The sequence below is a fragment of the Lissotriton helveticus genome, chromosome 5_1, assembly GCF_964261635.1.
Source record: "Lissotriton helveticus chromosome 5_1, aLisHel1.1, whole genome shotgun sequence".
Lineage (NCBI taxonomy): Eukaryota > Metazoa > Chordata > Amphibia > Caudata > Salamandridae > Lissotriton > Lissotriton helveticus.
The window spans coordinates 23,844,162-23,867,929 of NC_136065.1; the positions used below are offsets into that span (position 1 = coordinate 23,844,162).

Here is a 23,768-nt window from a genome sequence, read left to right on the forward strand (position 1 = left end):
AAAAATAACAATTAATAGTTATTTAAACAAAAACAAATGAAAGATCCATCATGATTGCTTTAAGGGTGAGAAAATATATTTATAAAGCGCACCCTGTTCTAAGTGTGAGGTAGTTGTTGCCCAGTGGCAGACAACCCTTCGGGATACTGAAACTGGTTTGCTAATGAGCAGGAGGGGTGCGGGGTGGGGTAGTGCTCGATTGCAGTAGTGCTCAATAGCCCATGTGTCCTGTGCTACACAGGGTGGTGGTATGTGTATATATATATACCTGCACATATATAATTTTTCCATACCAATGCAGCTCAGATATAATAGGCTGCATATATATATATATATATATATATATATATATATATATATATATATTTTCCACTAACCAGTCCTGAATCACAGCACGATCACCACCGCTTACTCAGGTACAGACCACAAAGGCGCGAGAGAATTTTGATATTCAGTGATTTATTCCTCCGATAGTCTCCAGCATGGCGCGTTTTCGGCTGCGTCACTGCAGCCTTGTTCACATGACTTTTCGAATACATTGAATGTGTTTAAATAACGTGATTACCTGGCTGAGCAAGTCACATGGCGCATAGAGCTAAACAAAATACTCTTAAATAACCAGCAGTATAGGAGCAGTCTGTTAGTGCAAACTAACAGACTGTTTATAATAGTATATAAATAAATCGTATATAAATACATCGTATATAAAAAAAATTCTTATAAATATACCTCCAACATATTTAGGCAAAAATAGCAGCAATGAATAAAAGCGTTTATAACCTATTTGTATTCATCATAGGAGAAGACACTGTTCTCTATTCAGGTCAATCATTCTGTCGGATGATTAAACAGTGTACTGATGAGATCATACATTTAATCCTATATTCTCATACTTGCTCACAAAGTTAGTGCTAGTGCAAAAAAAATATGTTTTTTTGATTGAGTGCAAACTAGTGCAACGTGCAAATACCTTAGATAAAATGATATTAAAATGACATATCAAACTTCCAGGCTAAAATTATATAATCATATAAAAAATAATTTGATACCATTGATGCATCAGCCGATAAAATGCTAAAATTGATTGCATTGTTGCTCAGCCCCCTAACATTGAAAATGATGTGCAAATTGGCTAAAGTGCAAGTGCATTACTAAAAGAACATCCCTAGTAAAGTTCCTATTGTTATTATTTTACAGGTATTGAGTTGATGTAACAATACTCAGTTGTTACCAGACTTGAATTCCTACTATTTGATCCATATTGATCTCATTCTGTGTCCCTCTCACTGGTTACAGTTATCCTAACCAAAATCATAGCTATACTCAGTGCCGTACAATTCAATACCTCTATCGTTGATTGATGCACCAGGGTAGCTAAAAACATAATGGCTTAGAAATGCAGACATCCGAAAATTAAAGAACCCAAAAGCTTAAAAAGTCAAAAAATTAAACAAATTTAGAAATCAGTGGAAATCTGAGTGGAGCTCCCTCTAAGACTGTCAAATAGATAAATGTAGTCGCACCTCTCCTGCTTAAAATTACACAAAATTGTGTAGGTCCTCCCCCGTGTTCATGCCATTTGGGATCCTTGTATCTAGTAACAGGATGTACTTGCATTCCAGCTGCCTGAGTTGTCTTTCTCTATTGCCTCCCCTTATGCTCTTTGGTACAGAATCAATGATGTAGTAACTAAGGTCATTTAAGTTTTTGTCATGTACCAGTTTGAAATGTCGGGCTACCGGATAGCTCTCATCCGAGTTCACAATTGCCCTTAGATGTTGAAGAATACGATTAAAGGCCTGCAACTTAGTGCTGCCTACATATTTCAGTCCACAGGTGCATTGTAATACATACACCGCAAATTCTGTGCGGCATGTGTATAATCCTTGGATCTTAATTGGATTAGGATCAAATGCAGAGCAGTATTTGCTAGTATTTACACCAAATGTACATGCTCTGCATGATATGCACTTGTGGAACCCTGTCTTGTTCGATAACCAGTTCTTAGAGTTAATCACCTCTGGACTAGATTTTACCAGGGCATCCCTTATAGAGGGCGCCCTTCTGAAGGTGATAGATGGTTCCTCTGGTAACAGTTGGGCTAGGTTAATGTCAGTTTTTAACAGTGGCCAATGCTTTTTTGTAATCCCCCTCACTTTCCTTTCTTCCGTGTTGAATGTGGTGATGAGGTTAATTTGTTCCTTGTTCTTTATGGGATCTAGATTATCCCTCAATTGGCCTTTATTGCCTGATCCAGCCAAACATTCCTCTCTGCTATGGCTATTCGCCTTGACTCTTGAATGTTCTAACTCTCTTGGGCAATATCCACGGGCAAGAAATCTCTAATGTGCTTCCGTTTGACAAGCCTCTAGGTCTAAGTCAGAGCTACATATCCTTCGCATTCTGAGGATCTCCCCATAGGGTATACTTTTGATCAAATGGCCTGGATGCACACTTTTGGTGTGTAAAATCTCATTCCCCGCCGTTAGTTTTCTCTGTAATTTTGTTTGAACTACGTTATCATTCACATACATTTTAACATCCAGGAATTGTATGCTTGTTATGCTTATGTCTGCCGTGAATTTTAGGTTAAGATAATTCTCATTGATTGTGTTAGCACAATTCCTGGCTGACTCCTCTGTACCCCTCCATATCATGCAAATATCATCGATAAATCTCCACAACTGGACTATATTCGAATCAAACATAGATTTGTGTGTCCCCCTGAGACATGCTCCTCCCACCACCCTACATGTAAACATGCATAGGTTGGGGAGAAGCATGCCCCCATAGCCACACCCCTTTGCTGCTGATAAATGTATTTGTTAAACAAGATATAGTTCTTAGTGAGACACAGTTGTATCATCTTTAGCAGCATAATATTATGTTGTCTATGTACGATACTCCGTTTGTTCAAAAAATACTTTACAGCATTGAGTCCATCTGCATGTTGGATACTAGTGTACAAGGTGCTGATATCTAGAGCAGTGAGAACATAGTCTGCTTTCCATTCAATGTCTTTGAGTATGGTTAAAAAGTGACCAGTATCTTTTATAAACGAGGGTAGGTTCTCTACAAAATCATGCAGGAAGTGGTCAACCTATCTGGAAACTGCTTCCAGAAGGCTCCCCTGAGGAGAAATGATTGGTCGCCCCGGCGTAGATGTAACTAGTTTATGAATCTTTGGGATGAGATAAAAGGTGGGGGTCACTGGGAAGTCATTCTCGAGGAAGGTATACTCCTGCTTGCTCAGTAATCCATCCCTCTTCTATTGATTTAATTCTTTGTGCACATTTTCTTTGAGGCATCTGATGTCATTGAATGTACCTTTTCTATAGCATTCCTCATCACTCAAATGCCGATTTGCTTCCTTCATATATAACGTACGGGGCGACATAACAATATTCCCTCCCTTATCTGCTTTGTTTATTATAAGGTTAGAGTTATTCCTAAGCTTCTTCATGAGGGTTGCATATTGTATTTCCATGTATTTCTGTCGTTTCACTTAACTGGAAGTGATGCTTTGTAGCTCCTTTAAGTCTTCAATTACAATGTCATTGAAAGCATCTATTGTATCTTTAGGCATGAGTGAAATAAAAGTAGATGAAGGTTTAAAATGAGTGACACACGGCTGGTTGATATTTATTCCCATGGCTTGCAATCCTCCTGTGTGGATCCTGTCGTTTCCAGGGTCGTTTCCAGTGTGGAAACGACCCTGAGAGAATGCCTATCGGCAACATTTGCGTGGATGACAAACAATCATTTAAAGTGTAATTCTGCTAAAACAGAAATTCTGCCTTTTGGTCCTAATAACTGCTTTTCTCCTCATGACTGGTGGCCTAAGGAGGCAGAGGCTCCACCAAAGACTAGTAATGCAGCACGGAACCTGGGTATTAAATTTGATAACACCCTGTCCTTAACACATCAAGCAAAAGAAGTAGCAGGAGTATGCTTTAATATTATTAGGGGTCTCAGAAAATTCTTTGACCTGCTTCCCCTGCATGCTAGACGGACAGTTGCAGTGGCTCTGATAACATCAAGACTCTACTACTGCAACAATCTGTATGCAGGGCCAAATAAATCTGCCCTGCACAGATTTCAGATTGTCCAACATGCAGCTGCCAGATTGGTCCTCAGATGGCCCAGAAAATCATCGGCATCTGCTGCATTAGATGCCCTACATTGGCTCCCAGTACATAAACGCATCCTGTTTAAGGTCCTTATTATCACCTATAGAGCCTTCCACCAACAGGGTCCTTTGTACCTGCGCAGGCACTTCACACAATATCATCCAACGCGCAAACTTAGGTCATCCACAGCAAATCTCCTTCTCGTTCCTAGATTTAGGCGGACAACCAAAGGGGGAAAATCCCTAGCAGTCTTTGGTGCGAAAGCATGGAACAAATTACCCCTCTTCCTTCGGGAAGCCACCACGGAGCAAAGTTTCAGAAAAATGCTAAAAACATGGATTTACGTACTGTCGGACACAGGCTGTAAAGCCCTGTAAAGCCCTTCTATGATTACCTGTTTCAATCTTGGTGGTCCTAGTGTGGCTGTCTATCTGCTGGCACTAGAAGTTGCAGCGCCAAGATGCTCCTTGGAGTGGTAGCGCGCTATAAAAACGCCTCATCACATCACATCACATCCATCGTTCTCTTCCTCAGTAGCCAATGCCTGTGCTACCCTCAATACTTGATGTCTGATACTTGAAACTTACTCGTGGGTTGCAACGGCCTAGTTGTTTTGGCTGCTTGACCTTGGGCATTGGCTAATTTGAAATGCTTTTTCAATTTTAATTTTCAAATAAATTTAAAAACATCGATGTGAGTTTGCACGTAGTTAAATGAGTTCTTCGGACAAAATGACAAACCAAGAGACAGCAGTTGTAGTTCCGCTTTTGATAAAGTGACATCGGAAAGGTTAACCACTGTGTTGTCCATTAGAGTGTTGGTAGGGGGTTCCGTGATGTTGGAGAGATTAACCCCTAGATTATCAATGTCGGTTGTTTGGGAAGGTTGAACTACCACTTCTTCCCCCTGCCTCTCTTTGCGAATTCTTGCCCTCCTACATTTCCTCCTTCTTTGCGTCTTTTGTTGTTTCTACTTCGCTTTTCTTCTGCTGTTGCTGGGTCCGCGGTCGGAGCGTTTTGCGCCTGTCCTCTATTAAAAAACCCAGCTCTTCTGATGCGGAATAGTTTGTTGGTATCAGGACCTAATTAGATGTTCTGCAATGCCGTCATCCGAGTCAACACTACTTGCTGCAGAACTAAATTCCGTTTCTGAGTTCTCTATGTTGGGCATATCCATTGTGGACTGTGCATTGTTCTTTGGTGCTAACGCTTGCCTTTTGACTGTGTCATATTTCCGTGCGAACGTGAATATCCTACCAGTCTCATAGTCACGCTTGTCACGAGCGAATTTGCACTGCTTGCGTGTTCTTATAGTTTCTCCAGTATTAGGGGTGTCTTTCATAGATTCACATGCTTGAATATCCCCCGTCGTCGAAGTGGGAGTCCCACGGTACATAAAATAGCAGTAACATATGCATGTATACATGAAAAATATCATAAATAAAAATATACATACATATAATGTAATAAATTGTAAATTCAAAAAGTACCATAGAACATAATAGGCCCATTGAAAAGCCTAAGGGAGAACTCACTTTAGTAGCATATCAGTGTCATTATGTGTTGGTCCACATACCAGCCAATCAGGCTGTAGCCTCCTCTAGAACCTTCTCCTCAGAAGCCCAAGTCCTCAGATTTTCTACCGCACGTCGTGTGAAGGGAGTCTCCCTGAGCTCTGCTCAGTTTTCTTCAATTCTAGCTGTTTTTTCTTCAGAAAATGTCTTCTAACAAGAAATCTTTGTTTAAAGCCTGCCCTTCTTGTGGTAAACTACGCCTTTTCCACGAGGATCCACACAGTAAATGCATTTACTGTCTCTACCCAGACCACGAGGTGAAAAACTGTAAGTACTGTCGCACTTTCCCTCCCAAGACTCTGAGGGATAGAGAGGCCCGTCTCCTTCTGTGGCTACAGAAGTTGAAGACTTCAGAGTCTGTGGTTTCTGACGTGGAAAGCCTGTCATCTATTGTTTCTAAATCCTCTCAGAAGCGTGGGTCTGAGACTGAGGTTTCTTCTCCTTTTCTTAAGAAGAGTAGACTGTTGGAATCCTCCAGGATTGTCTCCCCACAGGATTTGCTTCAGGGCACGTCTACGGGACCTGGTTCTCTGACGTCTGCGCCCAAAGCCTTACCTTCCATTAAAAAAATCTGGTTTTGGCTCGTCGACGCGTCCGTCGACGTCTTCAGCGTCGACGAAATCAGTGTCTGCCATCTCTACATCGACGACGACATGTACTATGTCGACCAGCGCTACGTCGACGACGATCACCTCGTCGACGGCGACCTACAAGGTGAGACCCATCTCTTCTATTGTGAAGATCTCGTCGACGACCGTCAAAGAGAAACTGTCGACGACGAAGTCATCGTCGACGTTGCCGTCGTCAACACGCACACCGTCGACGAAGATCAAGCCTTCTAGACGCAGCTCGTCGACGGGCCCGTCGACGGTTGTCTCGTCGACGGCGCCACTGCCGACCACCTTCACATCGTCGACGGTTGTCACCCCGTCAACGTCCACGTCTTCGTCGACAACCAAGATTCCAAACTCGTCGACGGCTCCGTCGATGGAACAGAAATCATCGTCGACGACGAAAAAAACTTCCATTTCAGCGCTAAAAACCTCTGTAATGACGTCGCAGACGCCTCAGGTGGATTCCAACATCGCCACATTTACGTCAACAGGCTCGTTGACGTCTCATCAACCTTTGCCGAAGACAGCTGCCGTCTACACAGTGGTTACAGCTTCATCTTTGAGGACAGTACCTCTCATCCAACTGAGTCCAGTGAGAAGTGGCACTCATCTCCCAGACCATTTGTTCCAATCTGGTGAGGAAGAATCTGGAAACGATTCGGAGGTAGAAGGACTCTTCAAACAGGCAACCAGCCCTTCTGATTTACACATCAAGGAGTATAGCGATGAGGGTGATGTGATTGACAATGTCGAAGATGGGAATGAATTGTTTCCTGTAGATGCGTCAGAACCAGTGCCTTCGGAACCAATTACACAGATACCTCTATCTCTGGTCATGAACCTACAACACATGCTGCATGACTATAACCGCAGGTTTCCTCCTTCTACACCTGCCTCTCCAGCACCACCCCCTCCTTCGCAGCCTCAACCTCAACTTCCTCAGGCACCTGCACCAATTTCACCCGCGTCACCGGGTGGTACTCATCCTGACACTGGCGACGAGGATCCGGATCCTCACAATACTGATGACGACGACAATGACGTCGATATGAATGAGTGGGACAATTACAGGGCTCAAACACCGTCCACTCCGCCCACCTCCTCTCTAGCATCGCCTCCTGTGGACATTGCGAATTTCCACAATTTGATGAACCGTGCTGCTAAACGTTTTCACCTCACAGTCGAAAAACACCAGCACGAAAGTGAATGCTTCTTATATGATTTTAAGGACTTATCTCAAAGGCAATCTCACACTATACCTATAGTTGATTATATCTGGCAGGAGGGCCTTAAATTAATGGAACGTCAAAATTCCGTACCGTTTTGCCCAGATTAGACAGGAAATACAAGGCTCCACCGTCTTCCCCGGCCTGTTTGGTGTCTCAACCAAAAGCAGATTCAGTTATCACTCAGGCTGCACAGAAAAGATCACGCAATCCTGCTACGCCACTCACGTCTCCTCCTGATCAGGAAGGCCGCAAGTTGGATTCTATAGGAAAGAAATTCACAACCATGGCGGCTACTACGTGAGGGCGGCTAATACTTTGGCTATTCTGGGCCGTTACAACCGCCAGATGTGGTCCGAAGTTGCTGCACTGATTCCTCAATTACCTGATGCAATCCGGGCAGAAGCGCAAGCCATTATACAAGAGGGGGAGTTGATTTCATCCGAAATCATTGATTGTGCACTTGACATTTCCTCAACGGGGTTTCGTCAATTGGCTGGGGCTGCAGTCTTGAGGCGTCAAGGCTGGTTAAAGTCTACCACCTTCCGTCCAGAGGTACAAGCAAGAGTCCTGGATTTGCCGTACGACTGAGAATTATTGTTTGGTAAACATGTTGATGATGCCCTTGAGGCGATAAAAAAGGACACCGACACTGCAAAGTCCTTGGCTACCCTACAGTACAAGAAGCGGCCCTTTCGGGGTGCGCGAGGTAGAGGCGGAGGTTCCTCTACTTTTCGAGGATCCAATCAATATCGTTCCTATAACACATATAACGATAACCGACAGAGGGGTTCTTACCAATCCCAAAATCGTCAGTTCAACACCAGACCATACCAACGGAAAACTACATATAGAGGTGGCTCAAACAACAAAAAACAGTGACAGTCTCAGTTCCTTTCTTCTGCCGACTGTACATCTTGGAGGTCACATCTCAAAGAACTTTTGCAAATGGTCCGAAATCACCTCCGACCAATGGGTCCTGGACGTTATATCCAAAGGACATACCCTGGAATTCACAAAATTTCCTCCCACTCGTCCACCTTCGGGGCCACCCTCTCCCCATTTCAAGGAGCTTCTGGCCCAGGTGAAACTGATGATCAAGAAAGGAGCCATCGAACTCGTGCCGCAAGGTCAACGCGGCAAGGGGTTTTATTCCCGCTTTTTCTTAGTCAAGAAGAAGTCGGGGGAATGGCGTCCAATTTTGGATTTACGCGCCCTAAACAAATTTATCATTTCGAAAACTTTTCAGATGTTAACTCTGCTTCAAATTCTGAATTTTCTCAATCCAGGGGAATTCTATTCAACCATCGACCTCCAGGACGCATATTTCCATGTGCCTATCCACCCCAGACACAGGAAGTATTTACGCTTCACAGTCGGACAGCTGCACTTTCAATTCAAAGTCCTACCATTTGGCCTTCGATCCGCACCGAGGGTCTTTACCAAGATCTTAGCCCCGGTAGCGGCCTTCCTGCGTCTCCAGGGTATCCAATTCTACCCATACCTGGACGACTGCCTCATCAAGGCCAAAACGTTTCACCTAACGGAGCAGCACACTCAAGTCTGCGTCTCCCTCTTCCAAACCTTGGGGCTTTCAATCAATTGCCAGAAGTCACACTTTCAGCCGTCGCAAAGGCGAGATTTTCTCGGAGCCTCGCTAGATTCTCGGCAGGGAAAAGTGTTCGTTTCCCAGGAAAGACAGGACCGCATGGTAAAGATGGTGCAGTTCCTCCAATCAAAACTGTACGTTTCTGTCCGAATGTTCAAATCATTCCTTGGCATGGCTTCCTCGTGCATCCAACTTATTCCAAATTGTAGATTGCACATGAGGGCTCTACAGGAGGAATTGGATAAGCAGTGGAAACAGGTGTCAGGGTCATTCGAGGACAAGATCCTTCTGACATCTCGCATTCAGAAAGCGCTGGAGTGGTGGGCTCACCCTCCAAACATATCTGCGGGCCGTTCCTTCCAAGACGAACCTCCAAATCTGACGCTTACCACAGACGAGTCTCTCGGGGTATGGGGAGCGCATCTCGACGGCATGTCTGCGAAAGGAAAGTGGACAGCAACCCAACAAACTTGGCACATCAATCGCCTGGAACTCTTGGCGATTTTCTTAGCCCTAAAATCCTTCCAGAGGTTAGTGCAGGGACACACTTTGCTGGTAAAGACGGACAACACCACCAGCATGCACTACCTCAACAAGCAGGGCGGAACAAGGTATCTCCCGCTTTCACAACTGGCACAAGAAATATGGGATTGGGCGATCCAACGTCAAATTCATCTCACAGCCATTCATGTGCCGGGTGTGGCCAATGTTCTGGCAGACTCACTCAGCCGGGCATCGTCAGACAATCACGAGTGGGAACTCAACCAGCCAACGGTCGAGTTCATCTTCCAGCGGTGGGGCCGACCGCAGATGGATCTTTTCGCGACTGCTGCCAACAGGAAATGCCAACGCTTTGCAAGTCGGCATCCCCACAGAGAGTCGAGCGGAAATGCATTTTCGATCAATTGGTCGAACGACTTCATCTATGCTTTCCCTCCGCTTCCTCTGATCCCTCGCCTGTTACACAGGATGAGGTTCCAACCTTGTCACATCATCCTGATTGCACCCAAATGGCCGAGACGTTCATGGTTCCCGGACCTGCTCCTCTTCTCGCAGTCCGACCCATTGCCGCTTCATCCTCTACCGCACCTCCTCACGATGCAGCAGGGACAAATCTGTCACCCGGATCCAGCATACCTCCAACTCCATGCCTGGAACCTGAGTACAACGAATTTGCACGTTTAAATATCGACAAGGACTGCAGGGAGGTGTTAGCGCGTGCTCGCGCTCCCTCCACCATTAAAACGTACCAATTAAAATGGAAGCGTTTCTGTGTCTGGTGCCGCACTAAAAATTTGGACCCCATGACTGCAAAACCTGAACAAATGTTGCCTTTCTTTTTATCCCTGGCAAGATCGGGACTGTCACACTCGTCTCTTAAGGTCTCCCTGGCGGCAATTTCCCGTTTCCGTCATGATGGTTCCACATCTCTATGTTCCTCAAGGATTATTAAGCAATTTTACAAGGGCCTTTTTAGGATGTTTCCACCTGTCCGTCGCCCTCCGCCTGCTTGGCGCTTAAATTTGGTCTTGTCTCAACTGCTTTTACCACCATTTGAGCCTAATCACTCTGCTACTATGAAATTTCTCACATGGAAAGTTGCTCTCTTGCTCGCCTTGACATCCTCAAGACGTGTCAGTGACATCCAGGCGTTTACCATACAGCCTCCTTTCCTGCAATTCTCCAATGAGGCCGTGACATTGCGAACTAATCCTAAGTTCATCCCGAAGGTTCCCAGTGACTTTCATCTCAACAAACCTGTAATCCTGAAAACTTTCTTTCCTGCTCCGCAAACTCCAGCTGAGCGGTCCTTGCATTCATTAGATGTCAAACGTTGTCTCAAATTCTACATTCAACGAACTGCAACTATCAGAAAGTCGGATCAATTGTTTGTGGCATATGGTCCAACTTGCAAAGGACAACCTGTTACCAAACAGACCATAACCAGGTGGATATCTTCTACCATATCCTTCTGCCACCAATGGGCTGGGAAGCCCCTTCCTGCTCCGGTTCGTGCTCACTCAACTAGAGCTGTGTCTACTTCGGCTGCCCTTTTTGCAGGGGTACCCCTACGACAGATCTGCAGAGCTGGCACTTGGTCGAGCAGCCATACTTTTACTAAGCACTACTGCCTGCAATCAACAGACGCCGTGGATGCGGCAGTAGGTCAAGCGGTGCTGCGGAATCTTTCCCAATAAAGGTGAGCCTCTTTTGCTACCCGCCTCCAGTCATAAAGGTTTTTTGCTAATCATGTTTTTAGTATTTATTGCATATTGTCTAATATGTTTACCTTTTTTACTTGCTATATCACCTTTATGACTTATGTGATGATTTACTGCTTTCTACTCTTATTCAAGCATGTGAATCTATGAAAGACACCCCTAATACTGGAGAAGAACAAAAGTTACTTACCTGTAAACTGTGGTTCTCCAGTATTGGTGTCTTTCATAGATTCACATGCGACCCTCCCATCCTCTCCTCAGAGGCTCTCTTCTCCTCAGGCACTTTTACTTACTTTGTGCTACGAAAATCTGAGGACTTGGGCTTCTGAGGAGAAGGTTCTAGAGGAGGCTACAGCCTGATTGGCTGGAATGTGGACCAACACATAATGACACTGATATGCTACTAAAGTGAGTTCTCCCTTAGGCTTTTCAATGGGCCTATTATGTTCTATGGTACTTTTTGAATGTACAATTTATTACATTATAGGTATGTATATTTTTATTTATGATATTTTTCATGTATACATGCATATGTTACTGCTATTTTATGTACCGTGGGACTCCCACTTCGACGACGGGGGATATTCAAGCATGTGAATCTATGAAAGACACCAATACTGGAGAACCACAGTTTACAGGTAAGTAACTTTTGTTCTTCTTCATGTTTGATTAATCTGGCATCGATCTCCTCCCTGTATTTTTTAATAAACTCTTTGTTGTCACATTTCTCCAACTCATTGTTCAGTTGTTCAATTTCTTTTAAAATCTCATTCCGTTTGATTTCTGTATACTTAATTAGTATGCAAATCATGTTCATGGACGCCTCTAAATTGTTAGTTGCCCACTCCTTTAACATAAGGGGGTTGGGGTTCTCAAATGATGGTGCAATGAGAACCCTCAACCACCTTGGCACTCGTCCTACTTCTTTATATTTTTCTAGTGAGCGTTTCTCACACCATTTCGTAACTTCAATCCATAGGAGTTTTTCCAATTTATAAGTTTGGTTTTCAAGTCATTCACAGTACTGTTTTCTGTACTAGGGATGTCCACATTATCTTTCAATGCCGGGAGATTTAAAAACATCGCATCCGCTAATGCTTTCCGGTTTCGAAGAATCTCCGCTGGTGTCGACAATTTACACGGAGGAATAAGTAATTCACAGAACCCAGAACGCTCTCGTAATGGCGTCTCGGTAATCTTTCTTTTTATCGCGCACTGATCCTCTTACCCGCAATATTGTTTCCACACTGTTTAAAAATATACGAGCAGGTCCCGGCTTACCCCAGAGACTTCCTGGTGTTCCCGCGGAGTCCTCCGACTCCAACTGGGTTCTCCTAGGGCAACTCCGAGTCCACCGGTAACCTCGCTCGCTCCAAACTTCTTCACCAATGCCGGGGCCTGTCTGCTTGCTCACTCCTTCCGGGTTAGGTACTGATTTGCTGCTGCGAGTTCGGCCGCATAGCCCGGCAGCCCGTTGTGAGGGGAGGGTCTGTAAAGGCGGAAACTGCCGCGTTCCGCCAAAATTGAATTCCACCAACCAGTCCTGAATCACAGCACGATCACCACCGCTTACGCAGGTACAGACCACAAAGGCTCGAAAGAATTTTGATATTCAGTGATTTATTCCTCCTATAGTCTCCAGCATGATGCGTTTCGGCTGCGTCACGGCAGCCTTGTTCACATGACTTTTCGAATACATTGAATGTGTTTAAATAACGTGATTACCTGGCTGAGCAAGTCACATGGCGCATAGAGCTAAACAAAATACTTTTAATTAACCAGCAGTATAGGAGCAGTCTGTTAGTGCAAAATACATCTTATATAAATAATTAAAATTCTTATAAATATACCTCCAACATATTTAGGCATATAACCATCATAGGAGAAAGACACTGTTCTCTATTCATGTCAATCATTCTGTCGGATGATTAAACAGTGTACTGATAAGTTCATACATGTAATCCTATATTCTCATACTGCGCCAAACAAAGTTCTTGCTCACAAAGTTAAAGTGCTAGTGCAAAATATTTTTTTTTTCCATTGAGTGCAAAATAGTGCAACGTGCAAATACCTTAGATAAAATTATATAAAAATGACATATCGAACTTCCAGGCTAAAATTATATAATCATATAAAAAATAATTTGATACCATTGATGCATGAGCCGATAAAATGCTAAAATTGATTGCATTGTTGCTCAGCCCTCAAACATTAAAAATGATGTGCAAATTGGCTAAAGTGCAAGTGCATACTAAAAGAACATCCCTAGTAAAGTTCCTATTGTTATTATTTTACTTTAGCTCAGTCTTAATTGGGACGTGTACCCTTGTCAGGTCTTGAGTTGATGTAACAATACTCAGTTGTTACCAGACTTGAATTCCTACTATTTGATCCATATTGATCTCATTCTGTGTCCCTCTCACTGGTACAGTTTTCCTAACCAAAATCATAGCTATACTCAGTGCCGTACAATTCAATACCTCTATCGTTGATTGATGCACCAGGGTAGCTAAAAACATAATGGCTTAGAAATGCAGACATCCGAAAATTAAAGGACCCAAAAGCTTAAAATAATATATATCAAGGACACAGCTCGTGTCCGAAACGGACACGAAACGCGTCTGGGACTGCACCTTTCTTCTATATATTAAAGCACCATAATCAGCAACAGCATATTCCTGTGTCCGTGGTACTATCTGTGCGCGCTCGCACGAGGATATTGCCAGCAGAGATTATTGTAGAAAGGAGACATAGAAAGAGTCCACTCTCAGAGAAGGCGAGCTGCAATTTTATTCAAGGTGTGTTCTTATACTGAAACAAATATCTTATGAAAATAATCAAGTTAATTCATAGAGCTTCTGTGGAAGCGTTGATAAGACCATCCTTCAAACCAATTCATAAAGCTTCTGTGGAAGCGTTAATAAGACCATCGTTCAAGTTAATTCGTAGAGCTTCTGTGGAAGCGTTAATAAGACCAATACTTAAAACCAATTCATAGAGCTTCTGTGGAAGCGTTAATAAGACCATCCTTCAAGTTAATTAATAGAGCTTCTGTGGAAGCGTTAATAGGACCATCCTTCAAACCAATTCATAGAGCTTCTGCGGAAGCACTAATAAGACCATCCTTCAAGTTAATTCATAGAGCTTCTGTGGAAGCGTTAATAAGACCATCCTTCAAACCAATTCATAGAGCTTCTGTGGAAGCGTTAATAAGACCAATACTTAAAACCAATTCATAGAGCTTCTGTGGAAGCGTTAATAAGACCATCCTTCAAGTTAATTCATAGAGCTTCTCTGGAAGCGTTAATAAGACCATCCTTCAAGTTAATTCATAGAGCTTCTATGGAAGCGTTAATGGGACCATCCTTCAAACCAAACCATAGAGCTTCTGTGGAAGCGTTAATAAGACCATCCTTCAAACCAATTCATAGAGCTTCTGTGGAAGCGTTAATAAGACCATCCTTCAAGTTATTTCATAGAGCTTCTGTGGAAGCGTTAATAAGACCATCCTTCAAACCAATTCATAGAGCTTCTGTGGAAGTGTTAATAAGACCATCCTTCAAGTTAATTCATAGAGCTTCTGTGGAAGTGTTAATAAGACCATCCTTCAAACCAATTCATAGAGCTTCTGTGGAAGCGTTAATAAGTCCATCCTTCAAGTTAATTCATAGAGCTTCTGTGGAAGTGTTAATAAGACCATCCTTCAAGTTAATTCATAGAGCTTCTGTGGAAGCGTTAATAAGACCATACTTCAAGTTAATTCATAGAGCTTCTGTGGAAGTGGTAATAAGACCATCCTTCAAACCAATTCATAGAGCTTCTGTGGAAGCGTTAATAAGACCATCCGTCAAGTTAATTCATAGAGCTTCTATGGAAGTGTTAATAAGACCATCCTTCAAACCAATTCATAGAGCTTCTGTGGAAGCGTTAATAAGACCATCCTTCAAACCAATTCATAGAGCTTCTGTGGAAGCGTTAATAAGACCAATACTTCAAACCAATTCATACAGCTTCTATGGAATTGTTAATAAGACCATCCTTCAAACCAATTCATAGAGCTTCTATGCAAGCGTTGATAAGACCATTCTTCAAACCAATTCATAGAGCTTCTTTGGAAGCGATAATAAGACCATCTTTCAAACCAAATCATAGAGCTTCTGTGGAAGTGTTAATAAGACCATCCTTCAAACCAATTCATAGAGCTTCTGTGGAAGCGTTAATAAGACCATCCTTCGAACCAATTCATAGAGCTTCTGTGGAAGCGTTAATAAGACCATCCTTGGGGAGGAGCCTAGCCTGAGAGCGTAATGGCCGCCTTTTAGCTCGGCTCCGTCGGCCCTCCGGCCAACCTCGAATATCCTGCAATATATCCTGTACTGCGACGATACTTCACTACAGATTTTGGAATTTAACGACCCACTCTTACTCACCGTCTGGTCCGGAAGCTCCTGCGTGCTGTGGGTCCGCAGCTGTGCCCTCGGAAAGATTGGGGCCTCCGGGCGCTCGAGACCGGGACCTCGCCTGTGGGACCCGACCGGCGGTGCTGAGATTGCCGGCCCCGGCCGCGAGAGTGAGCCACTGGTGGGAGCCGTTGTGTGTATGCCCCGGTGATCCTGAACCGGCCCTGATTTGTGGACCGTGCGGCTGAAGGAGGACGAGATGTGTTGGGGGCTAACTGTGTGAAGGGGTCCCTTCGCCTTTGTTCTGTCCGGCAGCCCTGGACCCCGTGCCTGGCTCTGCTTTTTGGGCCCGCCGCTGTTCGGAGGGGGCACCCCCCCCATCGAGCGCCTACCCGCTCTGTGCCGGTGAGGCCGTTGTTGGAAACCTCCGGAGGTCTGTAAAGTCTTACATTTGGGAACTGTTTGGGCGCCCGCGGTGGAGTGCGGGGCGGCGAAACTCACAAAATGGCTGCCGACAACGTGGGGGGTGCTCCGCTCTGCACCGAAGAACTTTGCTGGCCGGATTGCGCGGGGGCCTGGGTGTGTGCTCGAGCGCCCACGCTCGGAGATGTCCTAGACGCCTTGATGTCCTTATACGCTGTCTTGGCCCCCGGTGCTTCTACCGACCCTATGCGGCCCGCCGCCATTTTGGGTCGCCGCTCTTTCATGCACCCCTATCGTCCTGATGCCTCCATTGCTTCGCCCCCTTCGGCTGCGCCAGGAGTTGCTGCCGCTGTTCTTCGGCCGCTTGATGGGCCGGTGGCTTTTGAACCTCCGCTTTTTCACCGCCCGGACTTCGAGGACTTGCACACGACGCGGAGATCTGCTCCATCCCGGACAACTGGGAACTATGGTGGACCGCTGTTTGCTCCCGCTTCGATGGAATCGAACTTTTGCCCTGGAGGGGTAACTTTGCATTGTCGAACTGCGAAACTGGGCTCCGGCTTGCCTTTGCTTGCCCTGTCGTTGTTGCTACAATTGACTGGCTTCATTGACTTTTCGTATTTCATTGGTATGGTAGCTCTCCCTAATCTACATCAATGCCGTAACCCTGGTCAACATTGCGATTATTCTGTGCTGGGTGGTCCGTTCCATGTTATCCTTTATTGGGTTGGTTTCGTGGTTAGGAAGGGCTGGGGGTAAGTTGCGCAACACTGATAGACTGCTGGTTTACTTGTCCTTTGCACTGATGCTTGTATTTTCGACATTGTGAAACGTTTAAATTTTCCCCTCCCCCCCTCCCGCGGGTTATTGCTGTACGTGAAGGTGTAGTACTGATTTGATAGTTATTCAATTGATGGTCCGGGGAGGGTCGTGGCCGAGTGTGTTTGTTCGTACCCTATGGCTCCTCCCTCACACCTTATTTTTGTTTCATAATCCCTTTCCTTCTTCTTTTTGTCTTTTTATTCTACTTTCTTTCTCTACTATATTTCGGGTTTCGGATTAGGGCGACAGGCACGCTGTTTGGAGGGTAGGCCGTAGCCTTCTGCAGGGGTGCGGGGTGGGATGGGTGGGCGGGGTCTTTCAGATGTTTTCTTTTTTGGTTCTATGGCCCTTTTCTATCCCTTTATAGAGGTGCCGCTTCTGTCCTCGCTTCTCTGGCATAGTGGGTTGGGGTCTGTTGCTCTGCCACTTTTATCAGCTTCGGTGTTTCCGTCGCGACTGCCGTACCCTACTTCTCGCCAGCTCTCCACTTTCTTCTGTATTATTGGCCGCGGGACGCTTGGCCCGGGGTGGCGCCCATCTTGCACGATTGTGTTTCTCCTTTTAAAATTCTTTTTCTTTGTTTCTTCTTCTTCTCCTTACCCTGTTCCTGCCCTTATTGGTTTCCTCCCCTCAGTTTCCCCCCTGTTTTTTCCCCCTTTCCCTCCCCTCCCTTTCCCCCCCCCTTTTCTCCCCAGGCTAGTATGGCGAGTAGGTTTAGATCGTGCAGTTTATCCGCTCCCCTTGCATTTGTTAGCGTGATATTGGGTGGGGGGCATGAGATGCTGGTAGTACTTGTCTGCTTCTCTAGTATATTTTGCGCTTGTTATGTGCTACGATCGACTCGTGTCTTCACATCCTCCTCCCCCCCCCCCCTCCTTCCATTTTGGCGTGGATATATTTCTGTTTATTGTTTTTCCCGTATTTTATAAGTCTGCCATGAGCCTTATCCCCTTATTATAAAATGGACCTCACTGCTCCTGATATTGGGCCGTTGATGTCGCTTGTCCTTTCCTTAGTATTGTTTTGAATATGTTTGCCTGCCTGCCAGCTGACCTTGTATCGCTTATTTCGATTTTGTAAATTTTTTACCTATGGCCGGCCAGATTGGTTGTGGGCCCATGACTGTAGATCCTATTGATGCAAATAAAGGTTTTTAAAAAAAAAAAAATAAGACCATCCTTTGAACCAATTCATAGAGCTTCTGTGGAAGTGTTAATAAGACCATCCTTCAAGTTAATTCATAGAGCTTCTATGCAAGCGTTGATAAGACCATTCTTCAAACCTATTCATAGAGCTCCCCCCAGGTCATGGCAGATTGGAGTAATCATCGCCCCAAGGGATAAGCTCACCAGACACCAGGGACTCCATTTATGCAGTATTTGTTTGGGGTGGGGATTGCTGTGCTCTCCCCCACCCGTGGCCCAATAGACTTTGTCTCAACCCCTTCTCTTTTTTTGATAGCGCCAGGCAGACGGGAGGGTTGAACCTGAAAGGGGCAAAAAGTCCACTGTATGACAGTAATACATTTATTTTTAGATAGAATATTAGGGTGGGTCTGGGCTATCCTAATAGCAAGCACCACCCTCCCTGCTAAAGTAACAGTATTTCTGCTCCTTTGTGTACTGGGTGTTGTTTTTACAAATGGACTAGGATAGAGTGGCTAACTCCCAATATTGTCCCACTTGCACTGGTGAATGGCTTTAGTTTGTGGGCCTGGGCAGACTGCTCCCTAGAAAAAGCTACCAGTCCAAGACATTTCTGAAAACTAGACACATGGGGAGTACAGTTTAGTTTGCGTTGTCCCACAACATTTTCTTACCCACAAAGCCCTCCCTTTGACTAAAAACACACAATTTCTTCACTTTTCTGAGTGTGAAACATCTGTAATATGTGGGGAGCCACAAATTTACTGCCACCCTGCGTTCCCACAAGTCTCCCGATAAGGACAGTACCCCACTTGTGTTAGGCCAAGAAACCACAACACAAAAGGCCCTAAAGCACTACTCATAGTTCCTTTCACCACGCATCCTACCGTAGAGGTTCAAATACCATCTTCTATGAAGCCTCCACCGTTTCCAGCGCACCCAGGGCCAGCAATCCTTTTCCAGGGATTATTTTAGAGGGTCCTTTAAAGGCAAAAACTCTTGGGGCAAGGGTAGCTCCCCAAAATGAGCTACACCCATCACCAAACCCTGACTTGCCGGAATATCGAACACTACTCAAAGAGGAGGTCAAATCCCTCCTTCTGAAAGTCTTTATAGAACCCTTCCATAACCATCAGCTGGGTACAGGAGTGTAGGGTATACTTCCACATTTCAGTACATACGGCTCATCGCCGATATCTCGTGTTTGTGGTTGGCAGAAGGCGCTATCAGTTCGAATTCCTCCCTTTTGGGATCAAATTTTATTGGGTTTTTGCCAACAAAGGGACCCAGACAGTCCATATACAGACATACGATTCCGCAGGATGAGAACCCACAATCATGTAAAACACGAACATTTGTGCAGAATGCTCAATGCCTGCTATCTCCACCCCCCCTTCCCCGCAAACCACTCCCCCATTGAGAGCAGTGTGTGAAATCTTATACAATTGCAGTTCTGGATCCCATCACATTCCCCTCTATATCTTGGCCATACTGTCTGATTTCAGCCTCCAGTTGTAGTTCGGCAGTGCGAACCGGCTACAAGAACAAGCCCCGGTTTATCTGCCCACCTCTGTGCTCAGAACAATTTTGATCGGACCATCTGCAAAATCCTTCTTCCAAGTCCTTCACACATTTTCCTTTTTTTTTTATACCTGTATTTTAGGATTTTTTGTAAGGCATATAAGAAAGTTTACCCTCCTAAAGAAAGTAAGTGTTGAAACTACAAAATGGTGGAAGTGAGGCCTAAGGGGGCATGGCCAGCCAAGATAGCCGAGGGGATGTAATCCATGGAGGCTCTGCCACCATCAACCGCAGTTGAGGGGCTAGACACCTCCAACGTGGCCGACCGAGAGATCGTGACGCCTCGCCTTTTCACAACTAAGTTCTATCGCCGGGATAGGGCAATTTTGGTCAGAGAAATCGGCAGATGATGCCATATGAAAGAGAAGGTCGGCGGAGCTAAGATGGCGCGGAACGAGACGATCCAGCTGTGGGATTATCCCACTGCAGAAGGCGACCACCCGGAGCGTCACCGAGGGAAACCGTGGCATTGAGAGGGCGAAGAAAGGACAACCCTGGGAAGAAGCCCGGACAGCCTTACGGGACGGCAAACCAGTGAGTGCGGCATCGAGGCCAGACAGGCGATCTGGCAGGGTGAAGCGTGCAGCCCCAAGTGAGGATGGAGGAGGTTGACACACAGGAGAGAGGCGAAACCTTGGGAGAGCACCCAGGGAGCTCAACGGGTAAGAAGCCTAAACACGTCTACACATACCTGAGAGAGTACAACGCCATGTGGAGCGTGTCTAGGCAGCTGGAGAAACCTTCCCGGTGCTTAATGAAGAATATAGAAGCCTGAGGGACAATAGGCCACAAGCCAAGATGTCTTCCAGGAGGTGTAGCTCGTATCCAGTGAGTACCTCTTGATGGCGCCTAAATAGCTGCCGCCACAGTCTATTAGGGTCTCAAGCTACTTTGCCAAAACCAACACCCAGGGGAAATCGGGGCTGCTGGGGAGTGAGGAGAACATAGCGTTGACGAAAGAAGATCTGATAACTTCACTGCAAGTTCAAACATGAACTGAAAGAAGAACTAAAGACAGACCTGACAGTCTCCCTAGAAGCCCGTAAAAATTAATTAATTGTAAAGTTGAGTACACTCCAATAGGACACGAGATTAGGCTAGGCACGAGATTAATGGATCTGGAAACTAAAACAACACCCTGGGTGGAGCAGCGCATGCAGTGCGCAGAGGATCGAATGCAACTCAATACCCAACTACAGTCCACCATCTTGAAGGATGAAGATTTAGAGAACAACATTCGAATTAAGGACTTAGAGGAAGGAGTGGAAGGGACCGATTAGAGGTCTTTGTGGTGGGCCTCTGAAGAAACTCTGGATGGAATGCACTTGAAGACCACAGTGAAAAGGGCACTTAGGGTGGGAGGCCATTATCAGGAGACCCGAGACGTCCACTGGACATACTGATGAAACTACGCTCCTTCAAAGTGAAAAAGGCAATCCTGCAAGGAGCGAGAAAAAAACAGGGTGTCATTTCGGGGATTGTCGTGACCCCACTATCAAGATCTAGCTGAAGCAACACTAGTGCGAAGACAGGCGTTCTGCCCCGCGGCAGAAAAGCTTAACAAAGGGCACATCTGGTACCGTTGGACATTTCCCTTTGGCTTGGCGTTTGAGGATCGCAATAAATCCCACTGTTAGAAATGGGATTTCCGGTTGGCTAAGGCTTGCGCCAAAGCCAGGCAGAAACCACCACTCTAGTCAGGGCAAGGGAGTTACACGCCAAAGATAACCCCTGCTCACCCTCTAGGTAATGTGACATGAGCAGTAAGGCTAATCCCGAAGGCAATATAAGTTAAGTATTTGCGCACGCACCCTCCAGCAACAACATCCCAGGCCTCCCACAAAAGGAACTCCACACAAGGTTATATGTAAAAATAGCCTTTGTATTATACCCAACACATTAGATAATAAACACACACTTTACAATGAGCCATAGGCACAGACAGAATTTACAGGGGATTATATACATGGGACAGGGCCACATGGACCACTGTCAGGAATAAGCACTTTTAGAACTAGCACTTGGTAGAAATAGCACTTTGTAGGAATAACACATAGCACATATAATAACTGTAGCACCAAATAACAAAATGTAGCACACAACCAGTAACCACTGGTAAAAGGTAAGTACCACCTATGCAATCCTAAACACCTTAGGAAAATACCACGCAGGGAACCATGAACTCACTAGTATAACCTATACTAGATAAAACAACCTCCTAAGCATAAACAGACATTCAGAGGTGTAGGTAAAAAGGCATTACACATGATGCAGAAATCACATTAGGCAGGTAATCACAATTGCGCCAAAATATCACAGAACTGACCCCAGACCAACCGGGCCTCTCAGGGGCTGAAACGCCCTTTGTCCAAAAAAGTCAGGGCAGGCTGCGCAGGCAGCCAAAGGAGTTGCGCAAGGGTTCTCCGCCTAAACGTAGCAGCTGCCCACTAAGTGCTGGGCAGTTGTAGCAGGGAGCCTGGCACCAGCGTGCCTCCTGGCTCTCTTCCTGGGGTGTCCCAAATAACCAATAGTGCCTGGGAATATGTGGGAGCCTTGCAGGCTCTAGGAACAAAAATGCCCGGTAGGGCCTCGTGGGCTTGAAACAGCTGTGCCCCAGGAGCCTCTCGTGGACCCTAAAGAAATGCCCCTGAAATTTTTGGAGTCCCGCTCTGGGGACTCGCTAAATGATGGCCCCCTCGGAGCCCTCGTGGGCTCGGGATAAATGGTGGCACTAACGTTGGAGCCACGGGGCTCGGAACAACAATGCCCCCCCTCCGAGAGTAAAGGGGGAGCGGCCCGCTGCTTCCCGGGGCCGCTCTCTAACAAAAGAAGTGCCCCCGACGTTGGAGTCCTGCTCAGGGGACTCGAAATCACAAAAATTCCCCCTTTGCAGGTGGAGCCTCGGGCTCTAACTAAAATGTCCCCAAGCTCTGCAGAAACAGAGCCCCACTCACCGGGTCTGCAGGGCTCCTCGTCGGTACTGTTTCTCGACGGCGTTCTGGGCGGCGCGCGGGGCTCTCCCTTGACCACAGGAGCCCCGCCGAACAGCCGCCTCACACTACTGCACCAGCGCCTTCACCCGGTCCCTCTCCTGGGACCGGGACTTTACGTATTGAGCCCGCGAGGCTCAACACAGCTTCTCCCTGGCCAGGCTTCCGGGTTGGGAGCGTGGGGAAGCTCTCCCGGAGGCGGACCAATCACTGGCTCCCACCAGTGACGTGGTAGGAGGCTCGGCCGGCTGGGACCAATCCCAGCGGTGCCATAGGGTGACGCCGGCGGCTGCTTTCTCCTCGAAGGACTCTACCTCGGGGCCGCGGGGATGATTTTAACACGGGGTAGGCTCCCGTTACAATAAAAATAGAGAGTTCCTGTCGGGGGTGGCACCCGGGCCTCCCAGATATCGAAACAGCAGCAATCCGGCAGGGTGGGCACCTGCTCGGAGAGAAAGCAAAAAAAAGGGGGGGATCCCCATGCCGGGGAATCCCTCGAGGTAGGGCTCTCTGCCCCAGCGGCGCAACGCGCTGTTTTGAGGGAGGAGGCCAACACTCCCCAAGCACTGGCAGGCCACCCAAATCCCCCCAGGTCCAGGGACAAGGTCCAAAAAGAAATGAAGGCATGGGGGGGCAAAGGCTGTGCCCAGGGGCCAGCTCACAGGGCCCTCCAGGCAGGAAGGCAGTCCCAGTGGCGGTTATCCTGGCGCCCAGCAGCAGCAGGCCCCCATCAAGTTAGGAGCAGCAAGAGAACATTTTCATGGAGTCACAGCCCCTTTTTATATACACATTTCCTTTGTCTGAGGGTGCAGGGTGGGGGAAAAACCAGTCGCAGCTGGTTTTGGAGCACTCTGATGTGTTCAGCGCCTCTCACTATTCACTGGCCAGGCTAGGGTCATCAGTCGCACCACAGGTGCCAGGTGCACTCCTCCCTCACATCACTCATGTAGATCTCTCCTCCTGGAGCCAGGCTCACCAGTCAGCTCCAGCCAATCACAAGTCGGACAGCCAATTCACATAAATTACACAGACA

The 23,768-nt window shown here is 46.2% G+C and overlaps 1 protein-coding gene across 5 annotated transcripts in view; it reads left to right on the forward strand.

Moving 5' to 3' along the window:
* PHF1 (PHD finger protein 1) overlaps positions 1-23,768 on the forward strand; it is an 836,267-nt gene that overhangs the window by 748,891 nt on the left and 63,608 nt on the right. The gene's annotated exons all lie outside the window — the stretch shown is intronic.